We start from the raw sequence: 16,775 nt of genomic DNA, 5'->3' as shown, positions 1-16,775 counted from the left end.
TGCTGCAAACTGGTTAATCTGGATTTCAAGGGGGAAAAGAAACTTTACAAAGCAGAATAACAGTGAGCAGTAGATAGCATTGATGGTAGCTGTGTGTAATAGTAGAATTAAGTAGTAGGGAAGATGGTTAGATGTGTGTATAATGAAGTGGAGCAGAGCAGTGCCTTCCAGTGATGTGTCCTTGGACGTGTCAGATAATAATGAGCATGTAAATTAATTTTTTGTTTGTGTTTGTTTGTTTTTGTGGTGAGGAAGAGAGAGTGGATGCAGAATGCAATGCCTAATCTGCAGTATGTACATGCATATGCAACTGTTACATAACTGTAATATGTTCAATTTTGTGGGATCCCAGAGGAGATCTTTAAAACATAGAATGGAGAAATTTCCTGTCTGATGAATTCTTTCTATTCCATTCCATAGAGGTTCTGAATTCTCCCAAAGAAGAGATTGAAGGCCTATGGATTACAAAGGATAGTTGATAGGCATAAAAGGAGGGAATATAATAGAAACATAAGCAATTAAAGGGGTTTTATAAGCTTCACACAGAACACTTTTTTTTTTTCAATACATGGTGGGAAGTACGAGAGCAAGGGATCATCTCTGGCAATAACATAAGAATGTGGTTAACAATGATTTTGCCTTGTTGTGGAATGGGTTGCTAGAATACAGATGCAGGTGCTTTTTCAGTGAATGAGTTCAAGGAGAAGTATAATAAATATGTAAATAATAAACAATGGGATATATGAAAAAGCAACTGCTTTTTCACATATCTTCTTATATATGAACAGAGCAGTCTAAAAATAAATCAAGGAGTGCAGCAAGGAGATAGTGTTTCACCCAAATTATTGAATGCAGTATTAGAATATGCCTTAAGTGAACTAAACTAGAGCGATAAAAGGATTAATATTATTATTAACATCTGACCTTCATGGAGTTAGAGACTCATCGTGGGAAGTACACACTATTACACACAATGATCATCCAACTGTGCTTTAAACTGATTCAATGTGTCTATATTCATAATAAACTCATGCAATGCATTCCACTCACCAACCACTCTCCATACAAAGAACCTGCTCCTCGCTTCTCTGCTCACACCCTCCTTAGGTTCCAGCAATGGCCTCTTGTTCTATTCCCCCCCCCCTCCCATTGTACGAAAAATCTCTTCTTTGTTAACCTAATAACAACTGACAAGCCTATATGTCTCAACTACCCCCCCCCTCTTCCTCCTATTCACAAGACTTTGCAACTTACATTCTCTCAATCTGTACTCATAATCCACATTCTAAAGATCACTGACCACTTTGTGAATCTTCTCTGGACCCTTTCCAACATATCCTCGTCACCAATGGCGGCTTGTCTATAGGGGCCAGGCCCCACCTTATTACCTTATTTTTTGATCTATTTCCAACATGTTTTATTGATTAATAAAAAAAATACTATAGTATTTGGTGGCAATATTGTATAATGAGACTTAGTACTGTCTCTGGGGCCAGCCAGGGTTGGCCCTATTTTATACGTGTAGAACACAGGGCATGTATGTGCACGTACACTAGCGATCGTATTTGTTTACCGGGTGCAACGCTTATCTTGGGGCCAGTTTAGTCTAGCCCAGTCACTGTTGTATGTAAGTACATAGCATGCGATTCTTTGAATGTGAACCACGTACACTAGCAATCGTGTTTGTTTACCAGGCATAACGCTTAATTTGGGGCCCGTTTAGTCTAGCCCAATCACTGCATTTGTACGTAAATAGCGTGCAATTCTTTCATTGTCTTATTATTTATTCTCTCTTTGTTGATCTGTTTTATTGTTTAATAAAAAAATTACTGTAGAGGTTTGTGGAATATTGTATAATGCGACTTAGTATGGTCTCTCGGGCCAGCCATGGCTGGCACCAGAGACCATACTATTTTATACGTGTAGAGCACATCGCATGTATGAGGTACGTGCAGTAGCAATCATGTTTGTTTACAAGGGGCAACGCTTATCTTGGGGACCCGTTTAGTCTGGCCCAATCACTGCGTTTGTACGTAAATAGCGTGCGATTCTTTCATTGTTTTATTATTTATTCTTGTTGTCGTTTTTTGTTATAATTTATTTTAAAGTTTAAATTTTTATTACATCCATAAACAATATATTTTAACTATGAACAAAATCGATAGTTTATTATTATTATTATTATTATTCCTGATACCTCCAAGGAGTCCGAAGACTCATCGCGGGAGGACATCTTCAACTATCTCTACACCTTACCTCTACTACGAATCAACGCCATCTACCGCCCACCTCTTTTTGTCTGTAAATTGCGTGTGTTCTGAAGGGCCGATTTGTATGTATGCGAGAAAAAATACTGAGAATATCCTCGAAGTCCTCACGTCGTCGACGGGGGATTGAACCTAGGACACTACTTCCTCAGGAATATGGTTGCGAAGCGCAAAGCCACTAGGCTAACCGCGCGGAAACACGTTTCTTGTTTTTCCAATTTAAAAAAAATTAATAGCTCAATGCATCAGTGGAGTCTGACTAAACATTATTGTAATAGAAATAGTAACTATAAATCAATAATAGAACCACTATATAAATATAAAAAAAATTAAGTTGTTTTTCCCCCTGGCCCAACCTGTTTCTATTATCACCAGCCGCCACTGCTCATCACCATGAAAACCCGGCAACCAAATCTGTGCATAATAATCCATATGAGGCCTGATCAAGGCCTTATACAATGGCATCATAACCTCTCTATTTCTGCATGTCAGGGTCCTTTGCATCATTATCTGATGTGATGTCTTCACAACTTGTGCAATGTGGCCCCTGAATTTCAGGTCCTTGTCCACTGTTGATATTAATAAAATGAAATTTTATTAATATGAATGGTACAAAACTGATTCATTTACACTACACTGATGACATTATGGTAATTGCCAATAGAAAAACAGAACTAGAAGAAATTATGAATGAATTAAATCAGTATCAAATAAATTAGGATTATATATAAACTATGAAAAAAATTAATGAAAAATACTGAATAAAACCAGATAACTGAAGAACAAATAACAGACAATAATAAAATAGAGCTAAATAGAGCACCTTGGAAAAACTTTCACAATAACTTTCACATACTACTCAAAACGATTACAGGATATTTTAATTTCTGTCGGAAAAATATAAATTTCTGCAAATAATTATAACTGTTGGGTATTTTATTATACATGAATAAATATTTCTTACTTATGGATATGGTGTAATTGATGAGATATTATTTAAATAATCAATATTTATCACAAATTATACATTTTAGCATGAAACAATTTTAACAAGAATAACAACAAGAATAGCTAAAAATGCTTTTGTTAATTTTTAATAGGACACATGGTCTCCATTAACAGTCAAAACAGCGGTACATCTTGATTGCATGGACTGGATAAGATGATCAAACACTTCTTGTGGGATATTTCCCCACTCTTCTGTGAGAGCAATTTCGAGCTCTTGAAGCGGCTGTGGTGGCACCAGTCGAGCAGAAACAGCCTACCTAAAGCATCCCATGCATGTTCGACTGGATTACCATCCGGTGAAGAGACAAGACAGTCCATTATTTCAATACCTTCTTCCTCAACCCACTCTTGTACCAAATTTGCATGGTGTGGACAAGCATTTCATCCATAAAAATAAATTCTTGACCAATTGCAGCAGCATATGGATGAACTATAGTTTTCAAAATCTCATTGCGATACCTTTGGGCTGTTAAGGAACTGTTTCTGATAAAATAGAGATCAGTACCATCAAACTCCCACGTTGATGTTGGGTCTTTCACAAACAAACTGTGGATTATTTCTTGTTCCACTTTTACAGCATATCAGGATACGTTGGTTATCTGGTTGCAGAGTGAACCTGGACTTGTCGCTAAAAAAGTATACAAGCCTAATCCTCATTTGTCCAGTTGCAGTGTTCCTGTGCCGAAATTCTTTTGGCTCTTTTGTGATTTTTAGTAAGTGGAATGCAAACCATTGGTCTTCGAGCATATAAACCTATGGCATGAAGACAATTTCGAACATTTTCCGTCTCCAGAAAGTGATTCCAAAGTTGCGAAATTACGCATTGCGATACACGACACACTTGAGTAACAACTTGCTGCGTTTGTCCAGTTTCTATTCGACCAATGGCTCTCCAAGCCATGGATTCTGCGATATCATGTTGCTCTGCCATTTTTAACAAAATAATAGGTGATAGGTGACACAAGTTTACAATTGAAGTGATAATTATGCACTGTGGAAGTGAGCGCAACAAGCCATGCTTTTTATACTCCCCCCCCACATGCTAATATGGCTAAGACACTTTTCAACAAGTCTTAACATGATTTTGTACATGGTAACCTGTTCTACACTGTTTTATATTAAGAATATTTTAAAATAAATGTGTTACATTTGTAAATTATTTGTAAAAATTTATAATTTACAAGAAAACCAAAATATTCCCTAATTGTTTTGAGCAGTATATAAAGAAATATAAAAGAATTCAGATGGGCTGGATGGCTTTTGAAATTGAAAAAAAAAGCATGTGTAGCAAAATGAAAATAGAGGCAAACTTTATGTTTAATGTGTCATTCCAGTTTCAATAATAAATCAGAAATGTTGCCAACAATCAAGCTAATTCAAATATCAAGCAAACAGTCAGAGTATTGTACAGATAGCTAACTAGAGTATCTGAAAAGAAACTGGCTGTTCAGGCTAAAGTCAATCCAAAAGAATTTTATCATTATACTGCAAATTAAAGAAAGAATGAATGTGGAAGAATTTAACTGAATGCAGATGGTATCCTTGTATCAAAAGCAAATGCAATAGTTAAAATAATGAGTACTCACTTCACCAAGATCTATCAACCTGTGTATGTAACTTGATGCACAGTGCTACCACTACATTATTATTATAGCTTCCAGAAGAAACTTAAATCTGGAGCCACTTTCATTGACCTAACATCTGCTTATGACACTGTCTGGATCAGGGGCCTCATCCTAAAACTAGGAAATATTATAAAGTGTAAAAAACTTTGCAACTTTTTGATTCTATTCTCTCTAACAGAAAGATCCGGGTCCATATTGGCAGAAAAAAGAGCAGGCCCAGATTCCTTCACAACGGTTTTCCTCAGGGCTCTGTGTTATCCCTTATACTTTTTCATCTACGTGTATGATCTACCTCATACCAGATCAAGCAAGTATATGTATGCCGATGACCTAGCGATCTTACATCAATCCACCTCCTTTACCAACCTAGAATCAACCTTGAATACAGACTTGAACCACTGCTGAAAGAGTACTTTAAGCAGTGGTACTTGAAGCCAAATTCAACGAAAACAGTGTCCTCAGTATTCCACCTGTACAATGCAGAGGCGAATCGACAACTCAACCTTTCTTTCTGTGGAAAAATGGTAAAACACGAGCCTCACCCAAAATACCTTGGGGTGAGCCTGGACAGAAGCCTAACTTATAAAAAGCACATCATCAACCTCTCCAATAAAATTAAAACCAGAAATAATATAATTTCAAGACTTGCTGGAACAACCTGGGGTTGTGGTGCAGAAGTCCTAAGGTCATCTGCACTAGCCCTCACATTCTCTGCAGCAGAATACTGTGCCCCTGTCTGGGAAAGAAATGCCCACACTAACATCATAGACAACCAGCTAAACTACCATGCGCACAATTAGTGGGACAGCGAGAAGCACTACTCTCTCTCCTGGCTTCCTGTTCTATCTAACATTGCTCCACCACACACATACGGTGAAGACAAGCTTCGATTAAGGAATTTAATAAAGCATTGAGCAACCCACTCCTTCCCCTACATCAGACTCTCATAAACCCACCTAGTCTACGCCTCAAATCTAGAAAGCCTCTCTGGTCCATGGACGAACTCTCTTCAGCTGTACTGCCACCAATATCTGACATATGGAGACAACACTGGTCCAACAAACAGCTTCCTAGTAGAAGATCCCTGTGCTCTGCGGCCTGGTTTTGATCTTCCTAGGAAAATTTGGTCATCAATAAGCAGGATCAGAACTAGTCAGGGCAGATGTGGCTACCTTCTACATAAATGGGGGCTGTCAGATCACCCTTATTGTGATTGTTCTCCTGTGGCTCAGACGATTACTCATATTGTGTACGACTGCCCAAGCTGCCAATTTCATGGTGGTGGTCTACAGGACATCCACAAAGGGATGGATGAGGCCTTAAATTGGCTTTCCAACCTGGACCTTGACCTGTAGTTGATGTGGCAATGGTTATGGAGGAAACAGAAGATCACGGTCCCATCTCACCATGAAGACGTTATTCTCGTAGTCACTTTGTCCTCGTCATGGTATCAACAGAATTGCTCCTCATGTTAGAAGATGATGTAATGTGAAATGGGCCCCCTCGAATGGATCAAGTTTTCTCACACAAGACACAACTGCTCTCTAATTAAACCTAGGATACGGCTACATTTATGTTGTAAAGCATTGTGAGAACATGCAGCCTTGTCATACCTGTTACAGTAGGATGATAATTGCCCTTGGCTTGATTATGACAAGTTACTTTTGCTTTATTTAAAAAACAAAAAACAAATGGAAAGACTTAGAAAGCTGGTTGTGCCTTTTATGTAATGAATTTTTATATGTTAAGATTTTCATCATTTGTTGCTGGAAATTGCGATTGTATTCTTCACTTACCAGTTTCATGTAGCCATAAGCATAAATAAATAAATAAAATTATTATTATTATTTATCATATCGTTTATTATATATCATCTAGGAGGTCCTTTTGTCATACATACAGCTCATCATACCATGCCTTAAATACGCTCAAATTCTCTGCAGACACCACACTCTCAGGCAAGGCATTCCAATCTTTTGCAACTCTGCATGCAAAAAACCTGCTTCTCACTCCCTTGCTCATATCCCTCCTTATACAGCTTCCAGGGATGACCTCTGGTTCTACTCTGATCTTCCACTGTTTTCTGTAAAACCTCTCCAACATTGATCATATAACAACCTCTTACTAACTTGTACGTCTCTATTATATCACCCTCTTCCTCCTATCCACTAGACTGTAAATTACATCTTCTCAACCTTCGCTCATATTTGACATTCCAGAGATCAGAAACTACTTTGGTCAGTCCCCTCTGGACCCTTTCCAACATCTCTTCGTCCTTTTGAAAACCAGGTGACCAAATTTGGGCACAGTAGTCCATTTGTGGCCTAATCAAAGCCTTATACAATGGAACAAGAATCTCCTTACTTTTACAAGTCAGTGTCCTCTGCATCATTCTCAGAATTCTTTGTGTTGTCCTCACAATTTTGGCAATGTTTCCCCTAAATTTCGGTTCCTTATCCACTTCACCCCAAGATCTCTTATTTCCTCCACTTCCAACAATATATCCCCACCAAGCATAAATTCTACATCCCATCTTTGCTTCCCAAATTTTAAAACTTTACATTTTGCAACATTGAACTGGATCCCCACTCCCGTACCTTTAATTCTCAGGCCTCCTCCACTCAAAGTCTAATTCTAGCTAACAGCAGACATAGAGGGTGTCCCTCATTGGACTTGTATCTATTTATTCTAGCTAATTTCTCCCACTTATTGTTTCTTGTGTGTTTTTGTGTTATTACCATTTTAACACTGTATTGCTGATGTTGTCTCTGTGAGAGACAAAATATTGAAATCTATGAAACCTGTTGTTTAATTATTTCTCTTTGTGCTGTAAATTATTCCATTAAAGTGCCACATGAATGGAAGACAGACTTAAGTTCAAGTCCAGTAGCGGACTAGAGGAACTTCTTTCTAAGCCTTTCTTCGACCGCTTCCCGAGTTAGTTTATCTCTGGCACGGGCAAACAGGTTTTTTCTCCCATTAAAATAAAAAAAAATCAACATATTCCTGTGAGGATTAGAGACCATGAGTTGGCAGTAATTGTTTGACAGTCTCTTCATCGGTTGCCACTTATAATCAATGTTAGTGTTGGGTCAGTTATCTTTGAGTACCAGTGGAGATCGAACTCCCCATTCAGTCTCCAAAAATTAGATACGGCTAAAACAGCCTTGCCTATTCCCTAAAGGAATAAAAGATATTAGCTGAATTTTTTTTTTTAAATATATAATCAAATGTGTTTGCATAAATTAATTCTTTGTAAAAAGTTAAAAACAACATGCAATTAGTCTGAGTCTGATAACATCTACCTGAGTGTATATGGCTCAGCTAGATATATAAAAATTTCATTCCTCTCTCATCACATTCCACGATAATATAGCAAATGGTAAGATGCATGTTGCATTTTTCATATATAGGCGAATCATCAGCTCTCAGTAAAAAAAAAAAAAAGAATGTGTTAAATGACCGTGACCTATGCAAAGCCTAGCAAGAACAACTTCCTCTCTTCTGTTTCCACAGACTAGAATGCCAATGCTTGATTTCAGGCTTAATATCATATAATTTGTTTATCAGTGCTTCCTGCCATGATGACTACCACTGGGTAATTAGCTTTAATCTTATAAACTGTCTATAGTCTATATATGGTACTATCACATAGTATGTGAAAAAAGTATGAGGTGATCTAGCTGCTGTATCTGCAGTCTCATTTCCCTGAATTCCAATGGCTGAGAATCCAACACAACCGAACATTAAATTAAGGGTCTTCATTTTTACAACAGATGCAACATCTCACACAACACTGGATGTGGATTATACATAAGAGCAGTGTTTCCCAACCTGGGGGTCCGCGAGTAATTCAAAGGGGGGGGGTCCGCGGGATAGTTTATTTTCATTAAACTTTATCTTATCATGTTGCTCATACCTGTTGTTCACACCTGGCCTAATTGATATGTTCATATTCTTCGGAATATCTCCATTTATAACAGTATTGCATTGTCATAAATGACACATTTAGTGTTGTAAAATTGTAATTTATTACTTCATCTTTATATGTAAAATATAAAAAATTTCCATTTTGGATTTTATGGGGGCCTTGGTGAATTAAAATTCACTACAGGAGGTCTGTGACATGTTAGCGTTCACCGCAGGGGTCTGCGACTTCAAAAAGGTTGGGAAACACTGCATAAGAGGATGAATGGTGTGCAGTTTATTAATGCATGAAGTAAATTTGATGTACAAAAGGACATTTAATGGTTCTGGAATTAGACATTTGGAGAAATTGTTGTTTAATAAGAGTTTGGAAGTGCAAAACCATGGAAAGTAGATATTAAGGAGAAGGGTACAATCAAGCATGTATGTGGCTGAATATGCCGAATGTGATTTCACAGGTTTCCAATTCAAATGGATTGTTAATGACATTACACTAGGCTGACTGTGGATGCAAGATGTTGAAATGCATGTAAACCAGAAATATCAGGAATAAGGCTGCTTTGTCTGCTCAACTTGGCCAAAAATTATAGGCATCACTCAGATCTGGTTGACAGAAAATGATATAGCTGCAGAAATAGAATGAAAAGGATGTTTTATTTTCAGGGAAAATAGAGGGAATAGGAACCAGAGATGGGATATTCTGATAATAGCTGAAGAATTACAACCAACAAAATAAGAAGTTTAAGGATTTTAGGTGGGGGGGGGGATGGTTCATTTGAGGCTGTCTGGTGTAAGATAGAGGCCAATCAGACAAAACATATTACTGATTGCTTCTCTAGACCAGGGGGGAGTCTAAAGGAAGATGCAGATACCATGTATCATCAGATTAGCATAATGAGTGCGTGTTAAACAATTATTATGGGACACTTTAACTATGGGGACAGAGTGCATGGAGAAAGGGGACACGGCAAGATGGAAGTGGAATTTATATAGGGAATCCAGGAGCTTTGAGAGTATTGGATCTGATAATAGCATCTTCTACTTTGTATACATAGACCAATGAGTATCTCAGGTGTGGTGATAAAAGTACTAGAAAAATTGGTCAAAAAGAGAATTCAAGAATGGGTGGATGAAAATATGACTGTATGAAGGGACAACATGGCTTTTGAAGGGTCGGTCATACCTTAGTAATTTACTTTACGATATATCCACATCTAGATTACTGTGCTCAAGTCTGGTCTCCTGGGTTTCTTGGGGATGGGGAAGTGGTGGAGAAGATTCAGAGGCAAGTGATCAAGATGGTGAATGGTCTGTGGACTGTTCCCTATGAATATAGGTTGAGGATGTGTGAATTGCATTAGTTTGTTGACAGGAGAAAAATAGGAGAAATGATACTTATTTTTAGAGGTACCTGTGGCATAGTATAATTATTAAAAGAACACGTAAGACCACAGTAATAACTTTTAATTAATAAAGGTACAGATATTTCATACTAAAACTAATAGTACATCTTCAGTGTCACACAAACAGTTATAGGAATGGAATACAAGTAACGAACATTCGGTGGATCACCTATTAAAATACAATTGTTGCCGCATGCTAGGAAATGATAGAAATAATAATTAATTTTTAAGATAATTGGTTTTTTATTGATTACAATAAAAGATTAATTATTATTTTCTATCATTTCCTAGCACGTGGCAAGTCCACCGAAAGTTCGTTACTTGTATTCCATTCCTATAACTGACACTGAAGATGTACTATTAGTTTTGGTACGAAATATCTGTACCTTTATTAATTAAAAGTTATTTTAATTAATAAAGGTACAGATATGGTGGCCTTACGTGTTCTTTTAATAATTAAGGGGATATGATAGAAACATTTAAGTTATTTAAAGGGTTTTATTATTATTATTATTAAGTGACACCTCCAAGGAGTCCAAAGACTCATCGAGGAAGGGCATCCACTCCACAACTCTCTGCCTTCATCACTCAAATCCACCAACCACAGCAAACGGCATCATCTACACCAATGCCATCCACCACTAGTATTTTCACAGACAATCACAAACATACATGCCCATAGCAGGATTCGAACCCACAGCCATTTGGCTGGGGAGCGGATACGTTAACCAGCCCAGCAAAAAAAAGTTTAGTAAAAATCCCTCTAGTGGGTAACTAGAACAGAACCTGTGGCATTTTTTCTTCTGGCAGTCTAGTGCCGTTAGCAGCACTACCTCAATTGGGGAGAGCGACCAAGGAGTCTTGTTCTGGGAAGTTCACAAACTTGTGGAATTCTCTGTCAAGAAAGGGTTTATGTTGAACCATAAAGTCAATAATTATGACAGATTTAGGAGTCATCTTTGAACAGCACCACTGTTTGAGAAGCTACAATGAAAGAATGTCAGAAGTGCATAAGTAAGGGATTGTTAGAGAGAAGCAGTATCAGACTGTACACCCAAGGTCAGTAGGATAAACCAATTGGGAATTAAGTGGATGAGCAGAGATATAAAGCAAATGCTGCAAAAATAGTAAACACTGTGGAGGGATATAAAGAAAAATGTGATCAGCATACTCATTAACAGTGCTTTCGCACTGTTAATAAGTATGAAGTGCAAGCAAGAAGGGTAACTAGTGTAGTAAGAAAGTCCAAATCAGATTATGAAAATTAACTAAGCAGGCTAATGTAAACCCAAAAGAGTTTTTTTGTTTGTTTGTTAAGTAGCAAATATGAGGGGAAATGACTATGGCAGAAAGACTTTAAACAATGCTCATGGTAGAAGGTAACATATGCAAAAGAAATAGTTTAGTTGCTGGCTAATCATTTTTGTGAAGGCTTCATTTCCGACGATTTCGATCTTTACTGAGGTCTCATCAGGGGGAGCCAGACCTGGACCTCAATAAAGGTCAAAACTGGTCTAGGTAGTGACCCTTCCCATAATGCATAGCATTATACATGTCCATAAGGATATGTGCTTTGTATTATGGGATACTAAGGCAAGTGATGTGAAGTCATTAGCTTCAGTTGCCACAGTCCTGAAAATAGTTCAGGTGCAAACTTGTTTGCTTACATTTGGATAAAGGATTAAACCAAGAATATAATTTCTTGGTATCTTTAATTTATAGCATAACCAAGTGGAAAACTTACAACAGTTACCAAGAATGTTAGAATTAAGTCTATAGCTTGGAAAGTATTGAATGCATGGAATAGGCTTCCATGACTGTGAATGAGCTAAAAGCAAAGTATGATTTAGGGCCTCCCTTGATGAGTCTAAGGACTCCTTGAAGTTGTCTGTAATAATAAATATTGATGATGATTGAGACATAAGTTAGTGAGAGGAATTTATCACATAGGCGAATTACTGCATAGTGTAACAGAGAAGAAAAACGAGGGTCAACCTTGGAAGCTTTGTAATAGTAACTTTTTTTTTCCAACGCGTGCAAGACGTAAAGTGGCATTGCACTGCTGGAGTGTGCACCAACGCAAAATAAATTCAGAAGGTATTACACACATTGTGGTTTGCGGAAAATCGAAGCGACGATCTCTACGACTCTATGGAAGTTTGAAGAATAGTATTAACAGCAAGAGAAAAAAACGTTTTCTAATCCCAACGCATGTTTAACGGATATTAATGTTAATTGGATACTTACACATCTTTGTGTTAGTTAACTTGTTATGCGCCGTACCGCTACAACTACGTTGAAAATTTTTAAGCCGCTCTTTGTTTACTAAACTGGATAAACGACTTTAAATAATATCACACGCCTAAGTTAAAGAAAACGATTTAACAAAAACCAAAACAGATTTCCCCAAAGCCATAAAGCTGCCTTATTTGAAGAGGCGCCACTGAAAAAAAAAAAAAAATCATTTAGCAAACCCTTCCTTGCAATATTCACCAACAGCTAAAGAGCAGTGTCCTGCCAGAATTACTTCGTATAATAAAAAAAAATTATCATAAAAGAAATATTTCTTATTTATGTTATGTTTAATAGAAAAAAAGGAAACAAATATAAATCCTCTAACACCTTTGATATCAACGAGGGTATTTATTATTATTATTATTATTATTATTATTATTCCAAGACCTCATGGAGTCAAAGACTCATCTGGGAGGTCCTTTTATCACACACACACATCTCATCATATCGTGTCTTAAACACACTCAAACTCCTTGCAGACACCACACTCTCAGGCAAGACATTCCAATCATTCACAACTCTGCACGAAAAAAACTTGCCTCTCACTCCCCTACTCACACCCTCTTTACACAGTTTCTCCCCTGATCTCCCACTATTGTCTGTAGAACTTCTCCTCCATTGATCTTATAACAACCGCTTACCAACTTCTAGGTCTCTATCATATCTCCCCTCTTCCTTCTCTCCACCAGACTCTGCAAATTACATCTTCTCAATCTTTCCTCATACTCAACATTCCAGAGGTCAGAAACTACCTTAGTCAGTCGCCTTTGAACCCTCTCCAACATCTCTTCATCCTTCTGAAAACCCGGTGACCAAATCTGGGCACAATAGTCCATGTGTGGCCTAATCAAAGCCTTATACAACGGAACCAGAATCTCCCTAATTCTACACGTCAGTGTCCTCCGCATCATTCCAAGAAGCCTTTGTGTTGTCTTCACAATTTTGGCGATGTGTCACCTAAATCCTTATCGACTATCACCCCCAGATCTCTTATTTCCTCTACCTCCAACAATATATTCTCACCAAACATAAATTCTGCATCCCATCTTTGTTTTGCAAATTTTAAAACCTTACATTTTGCAACATTGAACTCACATCCCCATTTCCGTGCCCAATCACTCAATTTATTTAAGTATTCCTATAAGGCCACAACATCTTCACTACTCTTTATGGTTCGTCCCAACTTTGCATCATCTGCAAACAACTGAATATCTTCATCCAAATCTTCGCCAATATCATTAATATACAAGATAAACAGAAATGGCCCTAAAACACACGCCTGAGGCACTTCACTAGTGACTTTCCTTTTCCTGGATATCGCACCCCCATACACAACTTGTTGATACCTATCAGATAACCAGTCTCCAATCCAATGCACTAATCTAATACCCAACCCCATCTGCTCAAGTTTGACTGTCAACTTATCATGAGGTACTCTATCAAAAGCCTTTGCGAAATCCAAGTATATTACTGTGTATCCTTCTCCTCTGTCCAAGTCACTTTATTGTAATAAGTAAGTAGATTACTAAAACATACCTTCCTTTAGCAAATCCATGCTGTCCATCAAAGATAATACCATTGTTGTCAACCCAACTCTGGATCCTAGTTCTCACAAGCTTCTCCAACAACTTAACCACAACACCTGACACACAAATAGGCCTATAGTTTGATGCTTGAGTTCGATCACCTCCTTTATGAAGTGACACAATCTTGCCTTCCTTCCACTCCTCAGGAACTTGGCCAAGTGCAAGACTCGTATTAAAAAATATGTCAAGGCAGGTGTCAACTCCCTGCCATATTCCTTCAGAATACGCTGTGATATATTATCAAGTCCACAGCCTTATTTACATCTAGTTTACTCAACTCCCCAAACACCTCTTGCTCACTTAGTCAGTCTCTCCTCCCCATCATCACTGTTCTCAATCTCTCCATGAAGTCCCATTCACAAGATTGGAAGATCTTTATGAACTGCTCATTAAGTATCTCCGCCACACATTCTGCAACAGCTGTCTTTATACCATTTCCTCCAATCAATGTCATCCTTCCATAATCATTCTTTCTTTTGCTGGCTGCATATTGAAAGAACTCCCTAGGATTCTCTTTGGCTTCATTAGCTAACTGCTGTTCATACCTCTCTTTAGCTGCTCTCACCAACCAAGTCATCCTCCTTGCTTAGTCTTTGTAGACCTCATGAAATTGGTTATTTCCACTTCTCTTATGCAGCCTCCACAAAGCCCCTTTTTTCCGTATCGCATGCTTAATCGCTTTATTCATCCATCTCACACCTATATTATTTAACCTTCTCACACTTTGAATACATTTCGACATTGCATCTACTAGATAGTTTTTGAAAATCCCCCAAGCTGCGTTGATCTCTTTTCCAGCTAACTCCTCATTCCATGCTACACCCACAAGCTGTCTCCTGAGCTCTTCATAATCCCCCATTGTAATTCCACATATACCCTTTTCTCACAGGCGTCCTCGCGCAGCTGGCAACCACCCAGGTAATTACCTCATGGTCACTCTCACCAATTGGTGGATGATTTGACATCTCATTTATAATTACATCCTCTGATGAGATGATCAAATCCAAGACCGTTAATCCTCGTGTGCCCTCTGTTACATACTGTCTGAGGTAGTTATCCCTCAAAAACTCGAGAAACTCGTTTTCTTTACTTCCAGTTGCTATCTCATCATTCCAGTCTATATTGCCATAATTAAAATCACCCATAATAATCACCCTTTTCTTATTTGCTTGGCTAATATGACTATACATTTCACTATCAGCACCATCCATATTACCAGGTGGGAACTCGGTATTTGGAACTCCTTAAGCCGTAACTAACTATTACTTATTTTTTTTTGGCGGGGAGAATGTTTGGCAGCTGGTCTCAATACTTGGCTTTCACTAATAGCTGAGTCCAATGCTATCACTGAATGCATAGGCATCCGAAATTATTGTGCCGCAGACAAAAGCTCGAAGGCCAACAGGTATACATGAATGAATTTATTAATGGTCGATTTTTGAGTAGTTGGGTTTAAGTGCGGAAAGAAGTTTTTCCAAGCTTAAACAGATTAAAAATTATTTGCGAACAGTAATGACCCAAGAGAGATTGGTTGGTCTAGCAACTATATCGATAGAGGCGTACCTAGCTCATAATTTAAATTTAGAAGAGCTTATAAACAGTTTTATTGTGCGATATCCCCATAGAACAAACATTGAATTAATATTGTTATATAATCGTTTTGCATTAATGTTTCTCTTGTAATAAAAACAAAATAGCCATTGGAGATTTTCTTATATTTTGGTCTTATAATCCATCACGGACGATATTTAATTGTTCGCCTCGGGGCGCGATCTAATCTGGCAACGGTTTAGCTGATGGATATAATAGAGACGTTAAATGAGCAGTTCATTAAAGAATTCTATATTTGTGATTGAAACATATTGCAGAGCTTGACAGCAGTGGGAATAGGAGAGGAACTTCTAATGGTGAGTGAACAGGAGGTATATGAGGATTTCAGTAAGCTTGATGGTATATCACCTCGTGTCTTGAGCAAATGTTCGGGAGAGTTAACAGCACATTTAATGTACATTTTCAACATGAATCTTAGATTATCCGATGTCCCAAATGAATGGATAGATGGCAAAAGTGTTCTGCATTAAAGGCGGTGATAAGACTAAAGCTTCGAATCATAGGCCAATCTGCTTGTTTGAAGTTTTGGTCAAGGTGCTGGAGAAGCTAGTGAGGATAAGGATTCATAACTGAGTTGCAGCAGTAGAATTCTCTTTAACAGACACAATAGGTTTGGTAAAGGAAGATCGTGTTTTACAATCTGCTTACTTATTATAATTATAGCAAGGTGACAAATATATTGGACAAAGGAGATGCATATTGCATATACAGTAGTATAATTAGATTTTGCAAAGACTTTTGACAGATTAACACATGACAAAATAGTAGTTAAATTGGAACATATTGCGTTGGATACTAAATTAGTGCCTCCTTGGATTGGTGATCTGGAGGCTGTCTGATAGATATCAACAGGTTGTATTATGGAGGGAGTGATATCCCACAAGAGGAAAATCACCAGTGGCATGCCAAGGGTTTGTTTTGGGATCATTGTTGTTTCATTTGCATGTAAATGACATTGGAAAGGGCTTGAATGGCTGCAGATGATGCAAAGTTGGGGAGAGTTATGAGAAGTAGAGCAGATGTAGCTTTTCAAGAAGACCTAAACAGGTTGTC

At 37.7% G+C, this 16,775-nt stretch overlaps 1 protein-coding gene across 1 annotated transcript in view; it reads right to left on the bottom strand.

Moving 5' to 3' along the window:
* The window catches only part of LOC150098667 (uncharacterized), a 32,643-nt gene extending 19,928 nt beyond the window's left edge, over positions 1-12,715 (bottom strand). Inside the window, exon 1 of the mRNA XM_090405011.1 lies at positions 12,478-12,715. The gene's annotated coding sequence lies outside the window, so the exon portion shown is untranslated. The remainder of the gene's footprint in view (positions 1-12,477) is intronic.
* Positions 12,716-16,775: the final 4,060 nt, after the last annotated feature.

Source organism: Typopeltis vanoorti, chromosome 15 (assembly GCF_054136105.1).
Source record: "Typopeltis vanoorti isolate ZY-2024b chromosome 15, IOZ_Tvanoo_1.0, whole genome shotgun sequence".
NCBI lineage: Eukaryota > Metazoa > Arthropoda > Arachnida > Uropygi > Thelyphonidae > Typopeltis > Typopeltis vanoorti.
Note: the sequence above shows the minus strand (reverse complement) of the source record. Positions and strands in the feature narration are given on the sequence as shown.